This window comes from Cupressus sempervirens, chromosome 4, assembly GCF_028749045.1.
Source record: "Cupressus sempervirens isolate cs-2001-9-10 chromosome 4, ASM2874904v1, whole genome shotgun sequence".
Taxonomy (NCBI): Eukaryota; Viridiplantae; Streptophyta; class Pinopsida; order Cupressales; family Cupressaceae; genus Cupressus; species Cupressus sempervirens.
In genome coordinates this window covers 79278778-79306477 of record NC_143121.1, presented here as the reverse complement: position 1 = coordinate 79306477, position 27700 = coordinate 79278778, and the positions used below count along the sequence as shown (strand labels likewise).

At 33.1% G+C, this 27700-nt stretch overlaps 1 pseudogene; it reads left to right on the top strand.

The window, feature by feature from the left end:
* The first annotated feature begins 388 nt into the window (after positions 1–388).
* Positions 389–27700, top strand: part of LOC149560025 (protein CTR9 homolog) — an 82093-nt pseudogene continuing 54781 nt past the window's right edge.

Sequence of the window (27700 nt, the reverse complement as noted above, 5' to 3'; positions counted from 1 at the left end):
CCCACCAAAGATCCATCTTGTGTCCTGGATTTCCTTTAAGTTCTCCTTATCCTTGGTTGCTCTGTGCACTGAGTCGGAGGAATCTGTCCTTTTTTCTAATGTCTATGCTCCTATTGACTTCCAAGATAAGCTCCTTGTTTGGAATAATATTTTTTTGGTTCGTAGTTTATTTCCTTACTTGCCATGGATTATTGTTGGGGACTTTAATGTTATTCTTGATCTCACAAAAAAATGAGGAGGTAATACAAGACTGGATCCATCTTCTTTCTTTCTTTGAAATAATATCTCAGCACTCAATCTTGTGGATATCAAGCCTAACAATGGCCGCTTGACTTGGAATAATAGAAGGGAGAGTGATAGGTGCATTGTTGAATGTAAAGACCGCTTCATGGTTTCCTATTTTTGGGTGGGTGGATTGTGGTCTTCTAGTTTTGAGATATTAGATTGGAGAGGCTCAGATCATTGGCCAATAAAGCTTGTCATTTCTTCAGCTCGCTTGCCTCAAAAGCCACCTTTTAAGTTCCAGCTTATGTGGCTTCATGACTCGGACCTCTATGGTTGTGTTTCCGAATGGTGGCAGGTTGGTAGGCCGGCTTTTGGTACAACAATGTATATTTTTGCTAAGCTTCTCTAGTATGTTAAGTACCAGCTCAAACGGTGGAATTGACAATGCTTCAGAAACATTTACCGGGAAAAACATGAAGCTCAAGTGGAGTTGAGTGGTATTACTAGATTGATCAGGGAGGAGGGAGTGTCTGAGTATTTGTTGTGGGAAGAAGCCAGAGCTTTAAAAGCATTGGAGGAATGGGATTTGAGAGAGGAAATCTTTTGGAAATAGAAAGCTCGGATTGAGTGGCTTCAAGAGGGAGACAAGAAAACTACCTTCTTTTTCAATTTAGTGAAAGCCAAACAACATGGCAATGTTATTTCATCTTTGGTGACTGATAGGGGGGAGGTTATTTCCTCTACTCAGTGTATCACTAATGAAGTGTTGCAGTATTTTGCTTCTTTATTTAGAGAGGATGCATAGGGAGACTTTGTTGTAGAGGCCTAGGTCCTTTCATGTATTCCTTCTTTGGTTTTTTTTGGAAATGAAACAAAATCTTATGAGTGTCATAACTTTGGAGGAGTTAGAAAAAATTGTTTTCCAGATGAAAAAAGGTAAGGCTCCTGATCTAGATAGTTTCCCAATTGAGTTCTTCCAAGAATTTTGGGACATTATTAAGTTTGATTTATTGGAAGTTGTTCAAGAATCCCAAAAGAATAAGAAAATGCTCTGGGCCCTGAACTCTACCTTCTTGACACTCATTCCCAAGGGGGAGGGTATTAATTGGTTAAGTCAAATTTTCCCTATTTCTCTTTGCAATATAAATTATAAAATTATATCTAAATTGATTTCTGAAAGGTTAAAAAAGCGGCTTACAGTGCTAATCTCCAAAGAGCAAAGTGGCTTTGTAGAAGGTCATTAGATTTTGGATGGGGTGGTGGTGGCTACTAAGACTATCCATTCCATGGCCAGTTCCAAATCCAAGGCTATGTTCATCAAGCTGGATATGGCCAAGGCATATGAGAGAGTTTGTTGGTCCTTCCTTCAGAAGGTTTTGGGTGCCTTTGGTTTTGAGGAGGAATGGATTTGTTGGGTTATGAGTTGTGTGGGTTCGAATTCCTTCTCAATTTTAATTAATGGGGAGAATTCTAACCTCTTTGGGGCCTCTCAAGGTTTGCAGTAGGGTGACCCTCTTTCTCCTTATTTGTTTTTTCTTTTGGTGGAAGGTTTGGGAAGGTTGATTAAAAGGAATGTTGCAGGAGGCTTTATTTAGGGCTAGCAGTGGGGAGGGGGTATTCCTATTTAGTCTCACCTATAGTTTGTGGATGATACAACTTTGATGGGTTTGGCTACTATTAGGGAGGCCTCTAACTTGCATAGAGTGCTGGATGTCTAGCTTGCTGCTTCCGATCAGTTAATTAAAGAGGGAAAGTCTTCAATTTTTTTCTTCAACACTCTGCCTTCAATTCAACAAAGAATTGCTCATATACTCAGGTTCCAAATTGGAAGTCTTCCTTTGCTTTACCTTGGGATTCCCATCTCTACTAGTAGGCAATCTAGGGATTCCTAGAAGGTTATTCTGGATAAGTTTAATGTCAAAGTGAACCACTGGACTCATTGCTGGTTGTCCTTTTCTAGTCGGGTCCAGTTAATTCAATCTGTGGTGCAGGCTCTTCCTCTTTACAGGTGTTTAATTCAAGTGGTGCCGATGAGCTTTGTTAAGAGCCTTGATTCCTTAGCTAGACAGTTTTTATGGGTTGGTAATTTGTCATCAACTAAGTGGAGCCTTATTAAGTGGGAGACTATTTGTAGTCCTAAAAGATTTGGTGATCTTGGATTACGACAATCATTGCTTTCTGGTACTGCTCTAGCAGCTAAACTATATTGGCGATGGTGTGTGGAACAAGATCTAGTGTGGGCTAGGATCTTGTCTCACAAGTAATTTTTTGGGATCCCCTAGCAAGATATCCCTCTATATAGCTTGGTAGGGAAAGGCTCGACGATTTGGAATACTCTCAAGAAGGGGGCTGCGCTTATTGAGGGCGGTCTCTTCTAGATTTGTAAGAGTGGGACAGAGGCATAGTTCTAGAATTATTCTTGGGATGGCTACCCCCCCATAGTTTCCCAATATCCTCACCTGAGTATATTGGCACAGATGTTTTGCGAAGCTAGCTGGACTAGGGTGTGTGACTTTAAGTCATTTTCCCTTCAAAGGAAGGTGGTGGAAGCAAGATGGAAGACTTCAAGGGAGTGGCCTATTTTTGGGTTGGAGGCTGAGTGTGCTGAGCTTCATAACATTATTTTGGGTCATAGTTGTAGCACCCTTATGGATAGTGATGTGTTGGCTTGGTCCCCTAATCCCAAAGGCACATACACTATGTCTTCTGGTTATCAGGTGCTGCTCTGCTAGCAATTTGCTGGGGGGGAAGTCCATTGGTGGAAGAAAGTATGGAATAATTTCTCTTGGCCAAAATGTAATTTCCTTTCTTGGACTTTGTCTTGGAATAGATGCTTGAACTGGGACAATATTCAGAAGAGGGGCTTTGTTGGCCATTCAAGGTGTGTTCTATGTGGTGGGGGGGAGGAAGATTCTCCACATTTATTCTTTAGTTGCCTATTCACACTGCAATTATGACACTTCTAGTGGGATATCTGGAAGAGTCAGTGCTTTCATACATCCTCCCTAGCTAATCTTTGGATGAGATTGAGAAGGCCCCCTTCCTCGGCTCCCTTCTTGTAGGATGTCTACTATGCTGGCCCTATCTTTTTGCTATGGCAAGTTTGGTTGGCAAGGAATCATAGAATCTTTCAGGGTGAACAATTGGAGATTCAATAGGTTTGGACTAGAATTATGGGATTGGTACAGGAAACTGTGAAAGCTAAGAATGAGATTATTTTGCTACTAGAGAAAGGCGATGTGGAGATAGTTAATAGGTTTGGTATATAGGGGATATCTCCAGCCTTAGCTTGCATCGGGAGAGGTAGGCATGTGAAACATAGAGTTCAAAGGATGGGGAAATGGCTTCCCCCTCCTACCGACTTTCTAAAAATTAACACGAATGGTTCTTCTAGTGGTAATCCTGGTCCGGCTAGGATCGATGGGATTGGTAGGGATTCTTCTGGATTTGTGGTCTTTATCTTCTTGCTTAATGAGGGAGTGTAGAGTGTTAATAGGATGGAAGGCTTGGCTATCCTATATGCTTTGAAGTGAGCTTATGCCCTAGGGTGGTAGAAGATGATTTGTGAAGCTGACTCTCAAGTATTGGTTAATTTGCTCCTTTAGAGGAAGATGTCTGAAGTTAGTTGGCAACTATCTATGTTAGTGCAACAGATATTATAGGTTAGCTCTGTAATGGATTCAGTGTCTTTTACCCATATTCTAAGAGAATGGAATAGGGCAGCTGATTGTCTGGCTAAATGGGCATCAGAAGATAATGATGGCCGAAGGATTGATGAGTGGGAGCAATTTCCCTACGAGCTATGTCAGGATTTGGAGAGGATTCTTGTTGAAGATGAAAGTGGTGTTGGGGAATGAAGTTCTCATTCTTGTTCTTTCTGTAATCTCTAGAAGTTCCTAGGGCTTTGGCCCTTTGTTGTTTTGTACTCAATTGTTCTAAGTTTCAATAAATTTTTTACCCCTATTTTTTCCCAAAAAAAAAAAAGTGACTTAGCTCAAGATCCTACACAAAAATAATGCAGACCAGGAAAAATGGGTAGAGTTCACAAGAAATTCTATAAAAACATATCATAGCATATATTTTTAGAAAGAAACAAGCAATAACCTAGTTAAATTGGTCTAGTTGTTGACTAGCTAGTTGATTACAAATTCCTATGGAAACAATCATCAAATTAGGTACAATAAAATAAACAGTCAGTTGTTGCCAGCTAGTAGCATCAAATATAGTTTTTCAAAGTGATAAAATTGCATATGTAGCTACATCACTTTCATGCAAGGCATGAAGTGCTTTCCCCAACTTATAACAAAGGGTTGGATATAAAGGCTTCATACACTAGCCCAACAATGGAAGCCAATGACGTAAGCATGCATGTATTGGCATAGCCTCCCTATGAGGATCCTAGGTATCTATTGTTGTTCTTAATTTGGGCATCGTTATATGATCCAAAATGTTATGAAGTAGTGAAGCATGTAGTAACTTTGCCCATGTCTCCAAAAAATGTAGCATAGGTTTAGGGTCCCTTTGCTCCCTTTTGTTTTTGTGTAATTGCCATAATCACAAGGTTCATTCCCTTGCAAAAGCCTTTTCTACAATGAAATTACCTCTAAATGATGCAAATGATGTTAAAGTAGTTCCCAACCTTGTTATAAACAATGACAAAGAAAATGAAGATAAATTTATTCAGCTACATACATATTCCAAAATTCAAATAATAAGACAATAAAACTCACTCAACCCATGCTAAGTGACTTAGCTCAAGATCCTACACAAAAATAATGTAGTCAAGGAAAAATGGGTAGAGTTCACAAGAAATTTTACAAAAACATATCATAAAAAATATTTTTAGAAAGAAACAAGTCATAACCTAGTTACATTGGTCTTGTTGTTGATTAGCTAGGTTAATTAAAAATTCCTGTAGAGCTATCATCATACTAGGTACAATAAAATGAACAATCAATTGTTCTCAGCTAGTAGGATGAAATACAATTTTCCAGGGTGATAAAATTGCATATGCAAATGCATCACTTGCATGCCAAGCTTGAACTAATGAAAGATGTAGAAGAACCAAATGAGGAATCATGTGAACAACTATCTAAATGTTCAATAAAATAACAAGTCCAAAACAATAATAATAATGGAGGGAGTGACAAGGAGTTACAAAAAATATGAATGACGAGGAAGGGGATAAACGACAAGGGGCCACCTTGAAAGAAATTAAGGTCAAAAGGAAAAATGGCTTCTCAAGTTGTGACTGAATTAGAGACAATAAGAAGTTCAAGTTCATGGTACTCACCCTTATTTCAAAACAATAAAGAGATGTATGGATTACCCCTCTAATGAAATTAATGAACAACATATTGAGAGACATTTTGTGTTTGACATTGAAGCCATTTCAAATGATGATCAAATAGGGGCCTAAGGCATGAATGTCTTCTACAATAATTTGAGCACCCAAGATCGTGATTAAAGAATTCAAAGTCATGAGGATGAACTAGGTGAGATTACCTCTCTAACATGGCTATAAAAGTGAATGTAATGGGAACAAATAATAATAGCCCGACCCATTAGGAGTTAGCAAGGTAGATCAAATATTTACCTTGGGATTTGGTTTTTTGCAATCTTATTTCATTTTTGAGGTTGATTCCTAGATAGGGGTTCCATTCCCCCATAATATTTTTATATGTTGGTGTAAATGTCATAATAGATTCATAAAGGTTAGACTTGTGAGATTGTAGCTAGTCAATTTTTTTGGCAAATTCCTTAGCAACAAAATGACTAGCCCATTTTCTTGCCTAAACTAGAATGTGTAAGACATTTTTCTACACTTAGAAAAACTTCAAATTTAGTATAAAGGTTAATATTTTTAGCTTTTAAATTATGGTTATTACAAGTTTTTATTTATTTTTGTTAGTGTGTATTTTCCAAAACTGCTTAATTATGTTTATTTGAATCATTCAGCTTGCATTATTATTTTAAATTCCCCCAATCCATTTCATCCCTAATCATAAAATTGTTGTATTTAGCACTTGAATTTAACTTTAGCCTTATGGGGCATCTTTCTTTTGATCATAAAAAGGGGTGGAAACATCTATTTCATACCAAATAGATGTCCCCACCTATCTTTCTTTAATGTACATTTGTATTCTCACTAAAATTATTTGAAAATTTGCATTCTCATTGGAAGAATAACTTTAGTGAAGAGTTGAAGAAGTAAGTTTTAATTCTATGTAAAATTCATAATCACAAGGCTCATTCCCTTATAGAAGCCTCTACTATAGTGACATTACCTCTAAACCATGCAAAGGATCGTGAAGTGGTTCCCAACCTTGAAACACTCTTATTAGCAATGGCAAAGAAAATGTAGATGCACTACATGACAAATTGCATAAATTTAGTCCTCCCAATATTTGGATTGTAAATTCTCAAAGACACATGAAATTCATTCCAATTCATAATACCTATCACAACACTTTCCTAGATTCTACATAGTGCTCCCATATTATCCTTTATGTTGTCTACTTGTTGTTTATGTCGTGTAGTCTCTTTCTGAAGCCATTCCTTCTCCTTCTAGTATATTGCCATAGACTCTCTCTTGTGCCTTAAATTTTGATCAAAATTCTAAATATCTTCCTCTACCATATTTAAAATCAACTTCAGGTTGTGTTGTAACTCTAGCATAGGTGTTTGATCCTTGATTTCTTTCATTTCAGCATTCAAGTTTTCAAGATTGGTCAACATGCTCACTTGCGAACCTCTCATGTCAAGATTTTTTTGTATTGTTTCAATACCACTTTCTTTCTTCTAAGCTAACAGTTCTTCAAGTGCATTTTCTTGTAAAACATTAATTTTGTTGAAAATTTGTAAACTCTTAGAAAATGTATTCTTGTTTTCTATTACCATTAATGGGCTTCCCTTGAACAAAATCAAACTGAAGAGGCATAAATATACCAAATTTTTCTTTCAAAACCATATGTGCAAATATAAACATTAAGTACAACATGTCCAATATTTTTATAGATATGCACATTAATTACAACAATTTTTTCTTTCAAAACCATATGTGCAGGTGTAAACATTAAGTACATGTCTAATATTTTTGTAGATATACACATTAATTAAACCAAATTTTTCTTTCAAAACCATGTGTACAGATATAAACATTAAGTACAACATGTCCAATATTTTTGCAGATATGCACATTAAATACACCAAAATTTTCTTTCAAAACCATATGTGTAGATATAAATATTAAGTACAACCAACTTTATAAGGATGCAAGAATAAGTTATTCCTATGAAGAAGGATCATGTCAGATAATAGAAGGTAATTTGATCAAAATAGGGAGACAATCACTAGATTATTGTCTAACTTTCCAAGAGAAGCTGATAACAAATGTTATTGTCCTTGCAAGTGTTGTAGCAGCAAGAAGAATAAAAAACAAAACAGCTAAGAGACATTGTAGGGAGAATGGTCACACTAAAGGGAAAATTGATTATCATCCATTGGTAAGTTGTTTTTTATATTTTTTCCGCAATTAATTTAGATATGAATCATGGAATGGGGGTTATATTATCATCATTTTTATATAGGTCAATCTCCCTAGGGTAGTACATGATATGGACCACCACATCTTGGAGAAACATGGAGGTTTGAATATGAAGCAACATGGAGGTGTTAATATGGAGGAACATGGAGGTGTGAGCATTGAAGGAGAAGATCGTGATTCTATGGAAGATGATAATCATGTGCTAGAAAACACATTTGAAGATGATGGTATGAATGCATTTATCCATCACACATTTGGTACTCATGTTATTTTTGCTATTGCTAATGATAATGATGATTATGATGAGGATGACATTGAGGCCATCCATGATATACATCTACTTGAGAAGGAAAACACAACCCTTTACGAAGGAACCCAATCAACTCTTCTCTCTATTATATTGTTGTTGGTGAATTTCAAGGTTATGAATGGTTTATCTAACATCACAATGTCATGTATGCTAAGGTTTGTGATATATGTCATTATAGTCTATAAAAGATGAAATATGTACTATTAAGATTGTTTATACTAACGACATATTTTTTCTCTAGATTAATAGGTTACTATTTCTTACCAGCATCAAATGTTCTCCCTTGCTCGTATCAAGAATTATGTGCCACTATGAAATATATTAGAATGGAGTATTAATCAATAGATGATTGTCCTAAAAATCATGTAATTTATCATAAAGAACACACAAATGCAATAGAATGCCCTGAATGTCATATGAGAAAATATTGAAATGATCAAGTGACAAAAAAGGTGTCTCACAAGGTTCTTCATTACATCCCCATTATTACACGTCTTAAATAATTATTCAAGTGTAGTAGCTTGGCACAATTTATGGATTACCGTGCATGTAATAGAAGTCAAGATGACATTATTTGAATGCATGTGGATGGTTCATCATTTGTGGACATAGAGGAAAAGTGGCCACACTTTAAACAAGAACCTCAAAATCTTAGGCTTTCTCTGGCAACTAATGGTGTCAATCCATTTGTAGATATGAGATCTATTTATTTGGTGTGGCTTGTTTTTATTATCAACAATAACCTTCATTTATGGATGTCAATAAAGAGGGATCACATTATTTTGGAAATGATTGTTCCAGGTATTTTACTATTTTATTTTTACCTGCATGTAATTTTAAGTCTTAGAGTGAAATGACCACAATAATTATCCGATGTTGTTCATTCAACTAGGTAAGTACTAAGTGAAATATATGAATTTATATATTGAACCTCTTATCAACGAGTTGGTTGTGTTATGGAATAGTTTCACTATGTATGATATCTCTAGAAAAATTGGAAAAAGGTAATTTATTTTCCATGCAATTCTTGTGTGGACAATTTATGATGTGTTGACACATTTATGGGGTATGTTGTGCTGAAATCTACTTGTAAATGATAATACTAATTTCAAAAATGAACATATTTAATCCAATTGTACCGTTATCTTGTAGGTCTTCAAACAAAGGGAGAAATTGCATGTCTAATGTGTGGTCCAAAGATGAAATCTTGTCATTCCAAAAGTTTAAGAAAGCAAGTGTTTGGTAAGAATAGACACTTCCTCCACATAAATCATAAATATCAAAGTTCCAAAAAATATTTTTTCAATGGGAAAGAAGAGACTACATCAAAGCCAAAAAGAATGACACCTCACCTATGGCAGTTGGAATATAATAGAATTCTAGGTAGTGTCACTCCACCTAATAGTTTATATTTGAAAATTATATATTTTGATTGTGTTTTGTTTTATAATTATGTAGTTTTATGATCATGAAGGTCGTCAAGGCATCACTAACCACCTTCCAAATGGACTAAAATTTTATTCCAAATAATTTAGGAGGTTGTCCTACTACAAGAAACTATAAATTGTACATTTGTTTGATACTATGCATATTAGAAGGAATGTAATAGAGACACTATAGAAAATATTGGATGGAAGGCGCGATGAAGAAAAATTTGCAAAAAAATTTAGTGAAGTTCATGATTCCAATTATGTAACGAGAAATAACATTGAATCAAAAAGAAATGGAGACTAGATTAATGAAAGTGCCCTACCTTGATTATTAACAGAGCAGCAAAGTTATGCCATAAAAGAAGTCATGTACAAAAAAATTGATTTCCTACATGATTTGTTGCAAATATAAGCAATCTCATATCAAAGAAAACTGAATTTGGGCCAGGTCTGAAAATGACTAATTGGCATACCTTCATCAAGGTAAGTTACAATCATTTGTATTTACAATATATAAGTGAAATTGCATTCAATTTTCATTGTAATACATTACAAAACAATGAAATGAATAGTTGACAATTGTTGCAATATTTTCTACCTCTATCACTTCCAAACAACTTTGACAATAATATCAAACAAGTGATATATGATCTTGAAAAATACATGAGGTAAGTAGTGATATTTTTTCAATATATCAAACAAGTAATATATTGTAAATTCTCATATTTATATGTTTTTGTGTCTTGAATCCCTTGTAGGTGGTTGTCATCTAAAGAAATCCATAAAGAAGGTATAAAATATTAGAAGAAAAGAATTCATCTACTAATATGTGAAATACAAAAGTGTTTACCTTCAACTTTTTTCAATGCACACTACCTCATACACCAAGTTGAGGAGATTGAATTGTGTGAACCTATATAGCCTAGGTCAATGTGGATGGTTGAGAGGCACATAAAATTTTTGAAGGGTTTGGTTTGACAAAGAGCACATCCTGAGGGTTCTATGATTGACAGATATATGATACACTAGATGATGGTGCATGTTACTCAATATCTTCCTAATCTTGCAGCAAAGACCCATATAGATTTCATTTGGGATCTCAACTCCATTAAAAAAAATTGAAGGGGAGTACTTTGTGGGAAATGGTAAATTTATGAAAGTGAAAGGTAATAAATTTTGATATGTTATTGTAGTTAATTAATTCTTAATCTTCAAAATAAGTTTGTTGTAAGTCATCTATTTACTTTTGTACAACTACTAAAGAGTGGGATGCAATACATTTATTTATTGCAAACAATCAAAGATTAGATGATGGTATGGATTGAACAATGTCAACATTCTAGTCATAGATTAAATGGGAGCCTGTGTCTTCATTGGATAAACAAGCTCATTGTAATAGAGATCCCAATGTTATACAAAAGGAAATAAATTTAGCATATGGTTTAAGAGATCTCCAGATGCTTATAAGTTTGTTAATCAACAAAATATTTTTTAACTCATGATGCAATATTTTATACATGTGTGACATTATTGTATGTGAAACACATGGTTGTCTTATGCAATGTTTATGAATTTTACATCAAAGATTTAGATGACATGAAGAAAACTTGTGATTCTAGGATAAGTGCATTCTTCCAATTGACCAATATTTCATCTAGAAATGACATACATCCTTGAAAATCTCAAAATCAATAATATCTCATTTTGGTTGATATACTTGAGTGTGACTTTAATTCCTTCAAATTAGTTCTCTTTTTTGTCAAATATTGCATCCTGATAGAACTATTATTGAGCATGAGAATGGATTTCCAATCATTAATACAAGGTTGTTTGAGCTAGTCGGGGATGAGCCCTATGTTCTTCCAAGCCAATGTGAGAAAGTATTTTACTCAAAGGTTCCATATAAACTAGGTTGGTAATTTGTTATTAGACATGATCCAAGGGGAAGGACAATGAATTATAATGTGATGGAAGAAGAAGATATTGAGGAAGAGGAAGAAGTGGATCATGATCAAGAATTAGTAGATGATGCTCTTGATGCAAATGATGTTTCTTCTAATCATGATGATGATGCTTCTACTGATCATGACAATGAGGATGAGGAGGAGGATAATGATGATAATGATGATGATGATGATGACAATGACCAAGATAGTGGTGGTGACAATATCGATGATGATGATATGGATGAATAATAATATCAATGAAAGGGGGTTTGATTAGCTAACATTGGAGAGGGATTTTATTATTAATCAGAAGAATAAAATGTACAATTATGTGATCAATGCCTATGCTATTCAATATTCAGTTCTTGATAGATCAATGATTAATTTGATTAACTTGTCATGTACCCTTTACTATTTATAACTCATATGTGATGCTAATATTTGATGTAATTTTGAGTATATGTATCATGAATTTTTTAGCTAACATAAGAAAATTGATTTACTATTGTAGAAATCTGAAGCCATTTGATGACCATCTCACACAATCTCATGGATCATCAAGTTTAATTCAATACACCCCATACATATTAATGTATTTTACCATTTGTAAAATATCTCTCTCATTGCCACCTATCTCTCTAATTTCATAGAGTGCAGATATCAATGGATAGGTATTTGTCAAATTTGTCTTCCTCAAGTGAGAAAAATGTAGGAATGGAAGAAGAAAGTGACACATTTAGTATGCCTAAATCAAGGAGATAAGATCAAAATATCATAAAAAAATTTAATATATGCATGAAATTCTTCCTTGCTCAAGCGGGTTCATGTTCTTATGATGATGAGAGTGAAGGCAACTCTAATGTGCCCTTTAGGTATAAGCATCTACAAAAATAATGGGTTCTTGATGAAATTCCTCCAATAAATACAAATTTTTGTGTTGGAGAGAGGATATATCGTATAGCACCATCCTCATTACATGGTTTGGGCCTATTTTCCATAGATGGCATAAAGGTCTCTTATAAAAAAGATGTTGAATTGATGGAGTATGTGGAACCTTGATATTATTGTAGTAGTTAGATGCAAAATGTTAGATATAAAAAAAGTATGGGTAGGTATGCACTCACACAAAATTATATACAACAAAAAGTTAGTGAACAACATAAAACAATAGATATATACATTGATAGAAGGTTAAAAGCATTAGAGAATATTACAAGTTTCATAAATAGTACACTACTTACGTCAACTAAGAAGTGGCACAATTTCATATTTGAGCACGTGGGGAAAAACATGTACTTATATGTGCAATAAAATCAATACATGGAGGTGAAGAGCTTCTTATTAATTATAATTTGAATCACATAGATACAAACAAAGCCACTATCATGGGAGAGGTGGTATGTACTATGCACATTTAAAATCAACTCCAATCAATGAATCCAACACACCATTACACTTTTATATTTTTTTTGCTAACTTAGAATAATAATACATATTTTTTAACATGTATCAGTGAATTTTTTTGAAATACAGGGCTACAGTATGGATCAATAGCCACAGGATATGCATAGTAGTGATGGTTCTTCTTCCTGACAGGTAAAACTCATTGTTTTTGTACAAATTAGATACAAGAAATATGTTAATGCATATTTTTTATTATGTTTTATTCTTCACTATTACTTTGGATTGATTTTAAATATAGAGATAATAATATTTCTCTCGATGGGGAAAAGGGAAAGGAAAAAGTAGTCCAGGAGGAGGAGGACTTGCATGATGAGTTGATGAATTTATTATTGATTTTACATCATCCTCTGATCCTATGGTTTTAGTGCAAAAGGTGATTCATTCTATAGTAATAAGGTTAATGGAATTGGGATCAACTCAACCTCAGACTCCTCAATTATAAAAGATGAAGGATAGGTTGATGCACCTAGTTCATACATATACAGTAAGTATTAATGTAGTTTTTAATTATAACAAAATTTTAATAATAAATTTCATAGTATACTCTTTTATTTATGCCATTAAATAAAATTCATGTGTTATTTTTACAAAGGATGTTGAGGATGTAAAAGGGTGATTCCCCGGAGGATGATATTTTAGGTTGTTCAAGTACATCACATGCTCTATCCTACACATTTATTTTTCTTGAACAAAAAATAAATTAATATCTCTAACAATTTTTTTTATTGTGCTCTAAAAATATTATTTTTCAACTCCTACAATTGATCCTTTGTTAACTATTCCACCTACTACAAGTAACAAAATTGAAGAGACACAATCAACTACAAATTTGGTAACACATAGCATGACAACAAATGTGGTGGCACTGTCTATTAGTAAGTAGATTCTTCATTTTCCCTCTTATTTTTCATGTTTTTATTTCACTTAACTATTATTACTTGGGGGGCATTTTTTAATATTGGATTCATTTTATGTAGGAGGCAATGAGGACCTTCTTGGGTGTACCTATGTTAGATGTAGAGGAATAATAAATAATTGTGATCAATTGCTCATTCGCAATGAAGACAGTCTTCCCCTAAAAGTACCCCAACTTCTAGGTTCTCTAAAGATTGATCCTTTATTTTACTATACAACCTTGTACTCATAATCAAATGCACAAACCTCTCTTTCAATCCCTTGCAATAACTACTAATCTCATTATTATTTTGCAGAGAATAATATATTTTATGAAAAACTTAATGATGAATGTTTGCATATATTTGGGCCGACCATATGCACAAGGTATCATATTTTAATTTCATTTCTAGATCATGTTTCCTTTGATTAATTTCTTCAAGTAATATAAAAGGTAGCTTCAGTTAATTTATGAATTTAACTTCTTTTCTTATAAGGTGCAATTTGCAAATGAAAGAGTTAAAGGACCAACTCATTGATGCCATGACAACACTTTTGGAACCAACATCTTTCAAAGAGTTAGGCTCCTTGAGAAAGCTGACCAACCTTTGAAGTATATTAGGTACAACTACATGACTCAAATGAAAAAAAACCTTGTTATGAGTAGCCCCACTATATTCCTATTATTGAGTGGGAGAACCTTAAAAAGGATGCCACTAAGAAAAAAAAAAGAGATGATGGAGAAATGGTACCATTGGAGGAAAGAAGGTATGTCATAATATTAAGAATGAAATTATGTAATAATTACTCTTGATACTTATGTGATCTAACATATTTCAAACTTCACATAGGTTGCCTAATACATCAAAGGCAACTAAAGAAAGAAAACAGAAGCACAGGTAGCACAAGCTCGGCTTGGGTGGATATTCAAAACTTATTGCACGAATTATAGGTATAAGTAAATGAAAAAATATATGCAAATATTTATAAATTCTAAAAAAAATTCTCTTTATAAAATTTATTACAAAAGAAATCATGATACCGAGTCAAAATGTAGGTCATGGAGTTTTAGAAAACAACTTCTAAAGAGGACAAGAAATTAGCCTACACAAAAGGCTATACAACCATGGCTAAAAAATCTAGAGCAATGAGTGTGTCTTGTGCTAGATATGTATTAAAATGAATGATTAACATTTCTCATTATTTGTCTTCTATATATATATATATATATATATATATATATATATATATATATATATATATATATATATATATATATATATAGTTGATAAATGCACTGATTATTTACATTGGATTGTAGCCTGCCAATCTTAATACATCATTTGAGCACCATGGAGATGTGGATCCTAGTACTCAAGGTATATATTTTGTATTCAATTTTTTATTTCTGAACTACTAATACAAGTAAACATTTTAAATTGAATTTGGTGTAGTAATGCAAATTAAATTATAATATGTGTTGGGATTAAGAAAACATCTTGTATTGCAGTTGCAATGGATGCAAAGGTTGTTCATAATGAGCATGTTGAGGTCCAAGCCGGTTCTAATGAAACTTGTGTGTTAATGAATGTTATCATGTGATAATTCATGAATGTTACATTTTATTAATAAAATCATTGAATTTTAGATGTTAACAAGGAATTTAGATGTTTGGGGTAGGCAGGCAAATGAGCTTCCACCTTTACTTAGTTGGCCCTAATTAGTAGAGAATTTTAAACTATTCTCAAAACCATGTGAAGCTCGACATTAACCTATGATTGCATGAAAACCATGTAAATCTCTTGGTTTTAGGCAATGCAAAAGGATGCCATGGACAAACTCGTTGATTTATGAAATTTAGTTGCAATGTATGAAGTGTTTGAGAGAATGGCTTTCTATGGGATTGCCTCAAATTATTCCTCTTTAAGGTATTATATTATTTGTATTTATCTACAATCATGTTTTATCTTTGTTTAGGACTCTAAAAGAATTTAAATGTGTTGCTCTTATATCTATTTTTGCAAATAATTTTTAAGTTTTATAGAGAAATACATTGCTATTATGTCTACTTTGTAGTTTGAAACCTATTATGCTTGATATAAATGATGGTGATAATTTCTAATCATGGACAAGTCTTCTATAATTGAAAATTTAGGGTAGGCAATGAAAAGTCTCACACATTACCATTAAAGAATGAAATTCAACATGCCTTAACCAAAAATGAATAGGAATCCTGTAAAGTGCAATCTAAAAGTAAAATTTCAAGTGCTTAAGATATAAAATGTTTAAATAAAAAAGTTTGCATAAAAAAATTAAGAATTAGATTAACAACAAATCAATGATATAAAATATATTACTACATAGTACTGCATGATGTAAAGATAATTAAAAGGAGTTGAATAATGGTGACCCTAGAAATGGTGCATCACATTTTGGTCTTCTAAAAGATGACATAAAATGTCGCTTACACCAGTTTTACTAACAAACTTGCTAACAGTAGTCTTCTTTGTCACATAAAATTTAATCTATCTATTCTAAACATTTTTTAAGAATGATTATTATTTAAATATTATTCTTTTTGTATTTATAAATATTAAATATTCAAACTGAGAACATGTTTCTGAATTAAAGAAACCATTAAAAAAGTGAAGGACATTTCTTCAAATGGACATGTAAACAAGAATTTATGGAAACTCTCCTCAATTAGAAACCAAACTCTATTATTAAAATACTAAAAATTTGGTCCTCTAAGTAATCCCAACAATTTTTAATACATGGAAGTGCACATTTTTAGTGTGTCCATTTCATTAAATATAACTCGATTATTTTTAATTGTCCTTCCATGATGTCCACATTCTTGATAGTTAAGCTTTGATAAGTAAAAGAAAAGTGTGGGAGATGGAGAAATAAAATTCAATTTATTATGTATATGGGGATATCATTATTTTTTGTCTTGAATGAGGAAATAAACAATTAATGTATAAAATGCATCATAGTCAATTTGAATACAATAGAGGATCAAACCATTGAGATGCTTGAATTGCAAACAAGTGTTTGCCTTTCAAGAAATTCCAATTGATTGAGGAATTAAGGTTGTGTATTGGTAAGATGTTGTAGAGACAAGAGCAGAGTAGAAGAATCATTGTGCCTCTCTCCAAAATCAATGTTTATTTCTCTTCGGTTAAGTTCCAGGTGGAATCGATCCATCGACACCCTCATTGTCTCCACATATCTTCAACTCTTATACGTTCCAAATTTCATGCCTTCCACCAAAACATATTTATATTTCACCCCAATAATATTTCTCTCACATATATTTCGCAGTCCCAGACTCAGATTTTTCAATCTTCTAACCAAAGCAGCTGCTATAGACCAACTTTTCATTAACCTTTCATATGACTTGGTATATCTTTTTACAATCCTAATTAGATGAATTTTCATATCTACAAGCTTTTTGTAGATGCTTTCAAACTCCTCTACACATATAAAAAATTTTAGCTCCTCTAATATTTCCTTACACTCTTCCTCTGATAGAGAAATTTTGTTCTCCTTCATAATGATAGCCCTGCCCAAAATAATATGATGATCATCTCTTCTCTTCTTCACAAACTCTAGTAATGAAATGCACAAATTGTAAGTCCTCAAACTTAGCTCAAAATAGTCCTCCACCACCTTCATCAAACTAGTATTCTTTAGAATCAATATTTTATGTCCCAAAATGATTATTTGGGTTCAACAAAACATAAGAGTAGGGCTTATGTTGGTTTTAGATCTTCCTCTTCCACCACACATAGTTTTGGAAATAGAGAAAATTTATATGCCTTCAAACTCTCACAAACTCATGCATTTGAAGAAAAGAGGATTTGTGGGCTTATCAAACTCTGATAAACTTGTCTAAACATAATGCTCATTCCCTAATGAATTTGTATCAATAAGCCCATTTGTAGATGTTGTTTTCATTGAGAAAAATGAATGTGAGGCCCAAAAATTTCTACACCCAGTTTGTTTACATGTGTTGTACCTACACAGAATTCATCATTGATGTGTATGAATAAAACATGAATTCATGTAAGCCAAAGGAGAAGGTAGGTTGGGTTACAAAAGATTATGTTACGTGTTAATCTTCTTGTTTCAATGATAATTCTAACTATATATATATATATATATATATATATATATATATATATATATATATATATATATATATATATATGGCATCACTCATTCTAATACATTCAGTAAGTGGATCATATAATCACATAATATATATCCTCATGTTGGATCACAAAGTGATTGAAATTTTTGACACAAAAGCTTCAATGCAATAGAAACATAACATGATGATGGATCATAAAATGTAGTTTAGAATGTCAATACACAAACTTCAATATTTTCAATCTATAAATAATCTGCATAGCACAATAAACTATGGAAACTTGAGACCATAATGAACTAAAAATAATTTTTTGTCTTTGAAATGCAATGTCTGAAGAAAAACAGAAATAAATCCTTAAGCTTGATTTAGCTTGATTTCTACTAAATTTCTTGTAGAATTAATAATATTGGGATTTATATAACTTCTTCTTACTATTGGGTAGACAATAATTGTAAAAATTTGTATATCTGAGAGCTTAGGAGAATCTTTCCTTCCATGTCCAAAGGAGGAGGCCTTAGAAGAAGAAGATAGTAGTGTTGAGGAGATTGAAAAGTTTTGAATACATAGAAAGTTCATGTTCATAGCTTCTCATGAAACACCATTAAGGCAAAGCTTGGCAATAGATGAGGTTGTAACTACTCATTGTGCTTCAAATCTAGAATTTTTTTCTTGTATATTCATATCAAATGGAGCTATTTTTCTAATGGAAGGAAAATTAAATGATCTTGTCCTTTTTTATTTTAATGCAAGGGATGGTCCCTCTTATATCATAAGATGGAATCCATTAACTATATATCTCCATTTTATGTTGGAAATTTCTCATGTCTTGTCTTGCATTGTAATTATGACACTAGGATGGGCAGAGGTATGAGTCACTAGGCTTTCCTCCTCTTATTGTTATATGCAAAAGAAATTTTTGGTCATTGTTAAATATTATAATACATTTGCAGATGAGGAAATAGAAATCATGGGAGGAAGAGACTAAAATTTTAGATTATGAATTTTCAACTAGTTAGTCTAATATTTTCCATTTTCTTGTTGAATTATTGCATTTAATAACTTTTGTTGTAAATTGGGAGACATGAAGAACAATTTCAATAGTGGAAAAAAATGATATTAGATGATTTTAAAGTATATATTGATTCATGATATAAAAAAATAATTTTAAATGAGTCTTGTCATACAAATTGACTTGATATGTTGGGTTGGCTGTAAATTTCGGTGGTAATTGAGAAACTAAGTAAAATATTTTTAATGTCCCCTTTGCTAGATGTGCTGATTATAATTATGATATATCTTATGAATAGGTCATGTACTTCCAATATTACTTATAATAATACCTGTGAGACTTGTTTGCGCTTAATTATATCTTGTCTCTTACTATGATGTCAAATTGTATATCATCAACTTGCTACTATGAAAGTAATCGGTGATGACCCAAGCTCTAGCTCACATTGATAGTAAATGACTTATGAATTGCAAATGTACTTCTATGTCCTTGATATAGTATATTACATGGGTTTGGTTCTCCAAAGTAGATTCTATAACTATACTTGATGTTAGTGTAATGTAAAATCTAATTGTCTATAAATATAAATTTGTTATGTTATGTTTTTTTCCATGAAAGTACATTTGACTTATATATCTGTTATAACTATATTTTCCTTCCTTCAGACTTTTAATTATAGACTATTGTGTTGATAATATAGATGGTCATTTTTTATCATAGATTCTCCTATACTAATATGGAGTAAAAATAAACTAATTGATTTATATTGCTTCTAAAGTCTTCCACAGATATCTAATTCAATACTTAATGATTTACCTCTTTTTTTCCACCCTAGTATGTATTCTCCTTTGTCTATACTTTCTCCTTGATACTTACATTATGTTAGCTATACTGGCTAGTGATTAAAACTATCTCTTATTTCTAAAATTATCTTCCTTATCGATGCCCTGCTCTATCCTCCTCTATCTTCCTTAACCTCTGAGTCCATGTCTAGCCAATGTTGATCTTCTTTTCTATTTGCACTTGAATATATCTTGTGCCTAATTATATATGCTTTCAATTTCCCTTCACTCACATGAAGTATCATTTATTCCCTTATGTTCATTATCGGCTATATTTTTGTAATCTAATTCAAATATTTGATTATTGGTACTATTTTTTGTTGTACAATGGAAGTGTAATTCAAATTCTCTCCATGTTTTGATGTCTTCTATGAATGAAAAATATCGTGTATTTTGGGCATATGAATTCATGGTTGTTTACCATTTATGAACAATCCTATGTCTCTCTTCTATTGGTTTTTAGTATATTTTGATATCCTTGAGTGAATATATATAGGTCTAGCAGCCCGAATATGTCCATCAGTTGTTTGCATTAGATATGGGTCCCTTTCTATTGTTCCAACTACCCATTCTATTTGAAATTTTCCTTATATCTATTAAGTGTTTTCTCATTGGTCCCCTGCCATCTGGTTGCTACATAGAAATGGTTTCATTTTGTCTTCTTATAGTTTCTATTATTATTGTTTCTTTGTGAAGTTTGTAAGTTCCCACTACCTTATAACCCTAGGCATGATAGGAAGCATGGTCGTTTATAGCAAGCTCATGTTGTCCATGTGGAAGATGGTCCATTTTTGGTTCATGAACTCACTAGAACAATCTATTCCTTTCAAATTTTTATTTCTCATTTGTGTGACTACAATATACAGTCTACAAGTACATATTAGGCTATAGATTCAGAACTATAGAAATAATAGAATACTAGAATCTTGGAATACTTATTCAACATTTTCCACCAATTTTTTAATATAATTTAGCAATTTATCACAATTGTGATGGCTAGTTTCAATGGATAGTCATCACTCCACCAACATTGTCATCACATACCCATCATAATTGTGATGGACTAATCTAACATATAGTCATTGCACCCATGGCATTGTCACCACATACGGTCGCACTTGTGATGGCCTCTTCTAATGGATGGTCATTAGCCCTATAGCACAGTCATCAGATTTGTGATAGAAGACTAAAAATGTAAGTTGTCATAATTAAAATGGTATATATACAGTTGCAATTGGGATGCAATGAAAATGAACTCTTGCCCTTCTTCCAAATTGTGATGGCTTTAGGCATCGCAATTGTGATGGACAAGCTTGTTGTCATAATTTGTGATAGTAAAAGTCTAATGCATGTCTGACAAGATCCAATTTGTGGTTCTATCACTTGAGCAATGGGTGGCTATCATCATTTTGATGGCATGTCATCACAATTTGGGTCCAAATTTAGTAGTACTAGTTCTATGGGATTGGATTCTCATAAATAAGACTACTTTCCCACAAACATGATCACTTTCTTATGTCCAAATTTGTTGACTCACAAAACTTGTGAGCCAAATTCACTTTCCTATGAAAAAATAATATAGCCCTCCTTTTGACCCTTTACCCTTAGCCTTTTGGTAGGATCACAATCTTGCTGATCCCTAGAATCATCCTGCTAAACCCATGCCTATTAGAATGCCTTTTCAAAATTTTTGGAATGCTATAACTAAAAATACAAAATCACACAAAGAAAAGTTTTTGCACCTACCAATTGGTCTAGTGTTCATTGTTTCCATACTCATCGTACCACATCTACTTAATGCTCTAGCCATCCCTGCATAGACATCATGTCCTCCAAATTAGAGCTCAAAAATAGAAATAAGTCAATATAAATATGAGATCAATTACTCCTTTCTGTCCCTTGTAGCCCCTCTTATAGGCTCTTTGTGGTGCCCAACCTACTTCTTTGACCTCTCTACCCGCACTTTTTCCTTTAACCATGTTATTATTACAATTTTATTACAATTATAACATTCTTTTCATCCCTCTATATCCTTCTACTCACCTTGACGTGTTGTACCTTTTCAAGATGTCATCCAACCTCATCTTCTCTCCCCATCACCTTCTTAAGATTGCATCACCTAGTCTAGTCTCTACCCTTTTACTCAAGATTGGGGCAAGCCTTTTGTCTTAACAAAATCTTCTTGATGCCATTTGTGTTCAAACTTCTTTGAAATAGTGTTGTCCCAACACTATGTCAAACAAGGGAAAAATGTAGAAACCTAAATCTAATTACATTATTAAGTAATCTTATTTAGTCATCTTCTAGGAAATTATTGATAAAAATTATTTATATTTGATTAATTAATTTTCAACCCCTAGTTAATAAATTTATTTAATTAACTATAGTACAATCGATAAAATCAAACTACAACCCAAAGTCAATCATAGATCATACATATTTTTCATAGTTCGTCACATATGGCATACATCTTATTCACACATTTTCACAAGATAAGATATTTACTTATACCTTGCATCTTCATAATTTACTACTTACTCAACCTACATGTATTCACACACTTGGCATACTATGAAATAACTTATGGAATGATATCCACATAGTCAACTCATCATGACTTAGTAATTATGTTATCACCAAGATAATTCTTCAAGTCATATAATCTAATTCTTTTCTAGCTATATTCTATTGGCATTAAGTTATGTTTGTCATTACTAACAACACTTATTCATAATTTAGTATGGTTACCAAGTTCACCACTCAACCTCTAGTGTTTATCAAGCATTCAATGGTTTCCAAGTAAGTTTAGCAATTCAGTAGTTCACACTGAGAATTCTAGAGGTTACCAAGTGAGAATAGATAGTGTGCAGTCCATCAATTATCACTGAGCAGTTAGTGGTTACCGAGCTTTGCAGTATATACAGAATCATTAGTGCCTATGATATGAAGCCAATATCTACCGAGTGATGGGATGAGCAGTGTTTACCAATTGAAAGAAAGGTAAACATAGTATTTAGTTCTTACCGAATTACACTATATCTATCAAGTCTCTAATGTTCACCAAGTTCGAAGCTACATTGAGTGATTAGTATGGACTGAGCCTCTACTTTTACCAAATACATGATGATGCCAAGTAATGCAGTGGACATTAAGTATCAAAAGGTCACCAAGTCAAATATTCAGAACCTGAGTTTCCACATTTGGGCTGACTTAGTAATATTTGTGTTAACTTGTGTTTTGGTTGACCTCGTAAATATGAGAATTGGGATGGTATATAAGTAATGTATTATATCATTCTTCAATATGATCACAAGTAATGTTTTGAGAAGAGTGAATGTGAATTAGCAGCAAAGAAGAGTATTTAGCAAGGTCTATAAGGAGTAGTCAAGTCAAATCTATCACAAAGAGGTGATCAACATTTCAGGGATCTAATCAGAAAATTAGTTGTAAATAAAATCTATTGTTTCATCCTAACAAGTGAATCAGATTTAAATCCTTTAAGAGGGTAGTCTTAAAAGTCTTTTCCTTAAATCTCTTAACATAGTGCATACTTTATTGTATTTTTGTAAAACCTCTAACGAGGTGGACCTAGTAGTCCTAATTTCTCCTAACAGGGCAGATCATCAGAAGTGATCATTGTAAGCCCTAAGAGGAAAACTTTATACTACAGTATTGAAGTTTTGTGGGTATCATCCCCACCCCAATTTTACTTTATATTTGGAAGGTTTTTGGGTCACCAAATATTATGTTCATGTCCTATGAATTTTTATCTTTCAATTTCTCTTGCATGTAGTAGATTAGATCAATTAATGGTGAATGGATCATGTTGATTAAGTGTTGAATTTGATCAAATTTTTGAGGTTACTAATTCACCCCTTCCCTGTCAGTAACCTAGCTAGTCTTTATTATTTCCAACAATTGGTATCAAAGCTTTGTGGTTCTCAAGATAAAGTTTGACAGCTTGAGCAAAGATCAAGGACAATGGAGATGTTCAGACTTGACAAAGCTATTGACAATGAGAAGCTAGATCTAGAGATCGCCATAGCTCAACTCAAGGAAGAAAAAGAGCATGTTTCCTAATCACTTAAAAGAAGGAAGGAACTTGGAAAATAAATGAATGACAATCAATATGTTGAAGAGAAGATTGAGGACTTTTTCACTTTGAGCAATTTAGATGAAGCAAATAAGGCAATCAAAGAACTCCTAGAAAAGAATGGCTCTCTACAAGAAGAGGTAAGAAAATTGAAAAGAGAACAAGAAATTTAGTCAATAAGATTGTGTGAAATCTTGGAACAAAGGAATAAGGAAAGTGAAGATTTGGAGGCAAGGAAAAATGAAACTCAAAATCAATCCTTTCAGCAAGAAAATCTTATCAATCAGATCTCCAATGCAAATGAGGAAATCATGAGTCTGGGAGCTAAAAATGAAAGGTTAAGAAGTGACTTAAGCACTAAAAGACAAATCAATGAAAGAATGAAAGTTTATCCAAATTTTGAGAAGCAACTCAATGAAAGAATAATGAATTCCCAAGTAGACATGGATCAACTAAATTAGTAAAGTGAGTAGAATCTCTATAGGCAAAAGGGAAAAGTAGGACTTGGATACAAAAAAAAAGGTGAATCCTCCAAACAAGGTGCTCAAAGGAATCAAAGACCTACCTGCAATTACTATGGTAAGATAGGACACACATCAAACAAATGTTGGAGCAATGAAAAGGAAAAATTCAATGGAAAATGCTACAATTGCAGTTAGCATGGTCATAAAGCTAATGAATGCAAGGAGAAACAAAAGTTTGAAGGTAAATGTTACAAATGCAAGAAATAAGGTCACAGGGCATCTAAATGTAGATCTAAACCATACAATCCAACTGAATAATTTGTAAAGGCAATATTTGGTTGGGACTATAATACTTGGTGTAGATTTCATCATTGTGGAGAATATGGACACATTGGCATAAACTATGGAAGGCATCACTTGAGAAAGAAGGATACTACAATAAGATGTTATATATGCACTGAACTTGGTCACATAGCTAAGAATTACATGAATACAAGTAGAGTTGAAGATGAAAAGAAAGCTAAAGCTAATAACATCAGGAAGTAGATGAGATAGCAATGGATTCCCAAGTCTACCAAGAAAGCCAATTCAAATGATGGTCATGTCACTCAAGAATTGGGTGACTCCACCATTTCCAATTAAGTTCTTAAGGAAGAACTGAAACTGTATCTTCAAGTCATATCTCAAGAAATTCCAATGAATGAAAGAAAAAGATCCAAATCAATATTGCAGATATAGAGGGACCATAGCAAATTTAACATTTGTATTCATTGACCAAGGCTAGTTCATACCAAGTGAGGTTGGGAGTAACAAGTTTTGTTTGGTCATCAAGTTAGAAGGTTCTACTAAGTTATCTGAATAGATAGTGGATGATAGCCTGTCAAGCACTATGTCATTATGGCTCTCTTTGTACTATGGATTTATGGAGAATTTTTTCATCAAAAGGGCAGAATTTCAACTTCATTTTCACCATAAATTTAGTCTATCTAGAGTAGAGTGATTTTCAGAGCATCCAAGAAATCTTGAGTGTAATTTGCAACGAAGTTTTTGAAGGAGATTTTATTAGTCTACCGAGTGATCATAGCATCCACCAATAATAGTAGCAAGGCAAAGAAAGGTTCGAAGATGTTAGTGTGTGGTGTCAAATAAAAGGCTCCAAACTTCAAGATGGTGCAAGTAATTATGGAATCACTTGACCCTAATGGTGCTTAGTCTCAAATTTACCAAAGCTACTTCCCATAAATGATATTTGTACTCATTTCAAATGTGTTGTTTAAGAAATTGGAACCTTAGAAATGGACAATGTCCTAGTTGAATTATGTCTGGATGGAACCCTCAAACCTGAACATAAACACTTAGAGGAGAAGGGCATAAACCACATTTTGTACCTGCCAATGAACTTCTAAATCAAGTAGACTAGGTATATTTTGAGCCAAGTGTACAATGGTTAGTTATGGTTAGATCAACTTGTCTTGATATCAAAAAATATGATTTATAGAATCACTGGTCTCCCTATGCTCAATAAGGTTAAAGTTAGCAAAACCCTAGGTCGAGATTAGCTACAAAAGAAAACACTAATTGAATGGGATGATAAAGGATTGAAGATTAGTAATGTATCTAACATGGAACTTAGGTTTGGTATTCATATCATTACACATAAGGTATATAGCTCCAGTAGATTGAATAGTGTTCCACATGAGGCTCTGGACTTAGCATATAAAGTTTTCAAGAAGAATTTGGAATTTGATTTAGTAGACTTAATGTTGAAACAATTGAACAATAACATGGAAAGTATCATGACACCAGAGAATAACCCATGTAAATTCAGTTCTTTGTCAACTTGTTTGTTCTTTCATGTACAAAAGTTTTTCCCATCTAAAGGATTAGTGGTATGGAGAAAGGATACTCCATTTTTGTACAAAATCAATGAGTTTATTGTAGAAATGGGTGAGAATTTTGAGTATAATGGATAACTATTTTGAAGCCTTTAAGGAGAAAATGAATAACAGGTTTCAAATTCCACCAAAACTAGTTGAAGACTACAAGGATGATGTTTGTTTCATGGTTGATTGTGATAGGTCATACATTCAGGTGGTAAGGCATAGAATTGTATGGGTGAAACCTCTTCCCTAAGAGGTTAATATTGATGAAACTAAAGAGATAATTGAAGCCCTAGTGAATGAGCCAGTAGATCCAAAGTTACCTATCTTCAGAACATATGATGATGTAAAGGCCAGGATAGAGCTTGAGATCAAGCTCCCATAGGTAGTAAGTAAAGGTAAGAGGAAGATAGCAAGGCTGAAAACTAAAAGTGCCCCTCTTATGCTTACTAAGGGAAAAGGATAAGATGATTAAGAATTTGAAGAAGAAGAGTAGGAATCAGAAAAGGAGGAAGAGCTTGTGAAAAAGAAAGGCAAGGTGATTATCACCAAGCCACCCAAGGCCTTCACAGCTGTGTTTAGAAGAAGATCGAAGAAGAAAGGAGGTAGTAAAATTATATCCCCACTCACCTTCCAAGAGAGATTGAAGTAATAAGAAGAAGTTGCAAGTATCACAGATTTTAAAGCTTAAAAGTATGAAACAATAACTGATGTAGAGAAAATGCAGATTGAGAAGCTAGTGCTGACTAAGATGGGAAAATGGAGATATTCCCCTAATCAAATTGCCCCTCAAATTTCTAATGAATTATTGGCAAGATTAAAACCTATATGGGAATCAGTTGTGCAAAGAACAAAGGATATATATGAGCAACCTTTGAGACAATTGCTACCAAATATTACCAATGTTGAGGTTATGGTAGCAATGAAAGATAATGGAGGTAAGATGATGATTAGATTTCATACTTATTTGATTTTGGTCAAAGATATTGAGCATGTTGTTAAAGATGCTACTGCAATGTAGAAAAATATTTATCATTTGCACAAACTAAGTGAGGATCCAGTGGAAATAAATGATGATAATAGTGACAATAATGAAGAAGATAATACACCTTGTGTCACTATGGATGCTAAAGATTATAAGGTAGTGATGAAGGATGGTGAAGAAGTGAAAGAGAAAGAAGCTAAAGAGGAAGATAAGGAAGGAGACAAAGAAGAGAATGATCCAGTAAGGATAGTTGCACAAGTTATAGCCTTCCTTGCTCACTCTCCACCAAAAACTACTACATCATCTAGCATGGAGACAGCTTCAGCAAGTGTGATTGCAACTTCAACAGATACATCATCTACTCAATCACTATTTTCTACCTCTCAGCTCCAAGTATTAATAATGGAAGTGTCTACGACTTCATCCACTAAACTGCAGACCTCCTCTTCTTCAAAT